Genomic DNA, 1,988 nt, shown 5'->3' on the forward strand with positions numbered 1-1,988 from the left:
CCCCCCCCCCCCCCCGGCGTCACTCGGCCTGTTCTCGGCGGCGGTGATAACTTTTTAAAGAGCCCCTAAGGAGAGCGGGGGGGGAGCCAGAATGACCTCTCGCATGTGACCTCTCACGAGAGGTGGAATTTGCCCCTAAGAGTCCAAGGCCACCCCCCCGGGGCTCAGGGAGGCGGGGGAATGTTTCGCCCCCCCCCCACGGTTGCCCAACTGATGGCTTGTGGGAGCTGGGGGCGGGGCTTATCTGCCCGCCCCCTGGGCTCCCGACTGGCGGAGCGGTGCTTTGGTGCGCTCCGGCAGGAACCGAGGCCTGGATGTAGTATTTCCTCCCAGACTGATCAACTTGTGAGGGCATCCCTAAGATTCAGTTCTCATTGTTTAATTTTTCCTGACCGTGACCTTATCTTTTGGGTTCCATTTCCAAGGTCAGGGGTCCCCAACCTTTTTGAGCCTGCAAACCCCTTTAGAATTCTGACACAGGGTGGTGAGCACAGCCAGAAAATGGCTGCTGCAAGAGGCAGGGCTGACCAGAAAATGGCTGCTGCAGGAGGCGGAACCTACCAGAAAATGCATAATTCTAATAGTAACTCTTCACCATTTCAGAGCTTCTGTTTGACAGGCTATCTTTAGAAATGAACATATTGCTTAAAAAATAACCAAATAATAATGGATGAAGTTGTTCTATATCTTCACAGTAGCATGCTAAGTTGAAATCTTTCCAGCACTTGTGCTATTTGCACTGTTTGGAGCTGTGAGAATGAGAGAACCTGTTATGTTTCTAATGAAACTGCTATAGAGAAAAAAAACCTCTGGCTAACTCAGATTTACAGTCTGAGAGCCGTGCTGTTTCTAGGACAAAAAAACCAGCTTAATACAAATGAATCTGCAGTTAAGACCTGATCGCAGCCTTAAGTACTCCCCTAGAATGCTTGGCGGATGTAGCCTTTAGGGACAGTAATGCTGTCTACCCTTCAATGCCAGATAATCTCTAGTTCCTTGTCTAAAACATGTTTTAAAGTCCCCCGTGGTTTCCAGGCTGAAGGACCAATGAATCTATCCCAGAGTGAGTGGCTTACCTGGCAAGATAGTTAATAGACAAGGATTGGAGTAGCGAATGACAGCTTCCTTGTGCAGCTTCCCTCCCCCCACGGGTGTCAAGGGACCTTAAAGCCAAGGTCCCGTTTGGGGGAAGATTAAGCAAGACAGAACCAAAAGGGCTGAAGTGTGAGTCCTCACACTCCATGGTATCACTGCCACCCATTTACTACCCGGCCAGCCAGAGACCAAGGGACAAAGCCTCTAACCCTCCTGGGACTAAGATCAAAAAAGTCACCCTTGCAAGGTGGGATGCTTACAAGGTGAGTTCTAGAAAACAACTAATCTGGTAGCTGCAGCCAATAAGGGCTGAAGTACTATATTCAAATTGAAGCCTCCTGGATGTAAGAATACCACAAAGTATAAGTGTTTTATGATAAAGTTGTGCAGGAATATTCAACAAAAGAGCAGTGAACAGTGAGGATTAAAAAATAGCCTAAGCACACTTAAAAGCATTGGTTCAAGATCCAGGTGTTACTCTACAAGACTGAGTCCAATGGGGTTCCAAAGTTCAAGACAAAGTTTCCAATCAGTATGACCCACAGAGAATCAAGAAGTGTCCCAAAGTCAGGTTTAGTCTGGATACAGGGCAAAGCTAGAATGGAGGATCTTTCCTATTGGTCAATGACCCGCATTGGCCTGATTCTAGTTAACCAATCAAATGTATAGCAAATGATGTAACTTGACCATTCAGATATATTGCTAACCAGGTAACTCAGTCAATCAGATGAGTTTGGCAGTTAGACCAAATGCCATGTATCTGAATTGGGTCCAATTAAGCAAACACCTCCCACCAATGACCTTGGGCACTAACAAAGTGCACCATCCTTCCTTCCTTCCTTCCTTCCTTCCTTCCTTCCTTCCTTCCTTCCTTCCTTCCTTCCTTCCTTCCT

General features: G+C 47.3%; 1 protein-coding gene across 2 annotated transcripts in view; it reads left to right on the forward strand.

The window, feature by feature from the left end:
* The window catches only part of PARP3 (poly(ADP-ribose) polymerase family member 3), a 31,060-nt gene that overhangs the window by 22,841 nt on the left and 6,231 nt on the right, over positions 1 to 1,988 (forward strand). The window lies entirely within an intron of this gene.

Source organism: Gekko japonicus, unplaced genomic scaffold (assembly GCF_001447785.1).
Source record: "Gekko japonicus isolate JY-2015 unplaced genomic scaffold, Gekko_japonicus_V1.1 scaffold97, whole genome shotgun sequence".
Lineage (NCBI taxonomy): Eukaryota > Metazoa > Chordata > Lepidosauria > Squamata > Gekkonidae > Gekko > Gekko japonicus.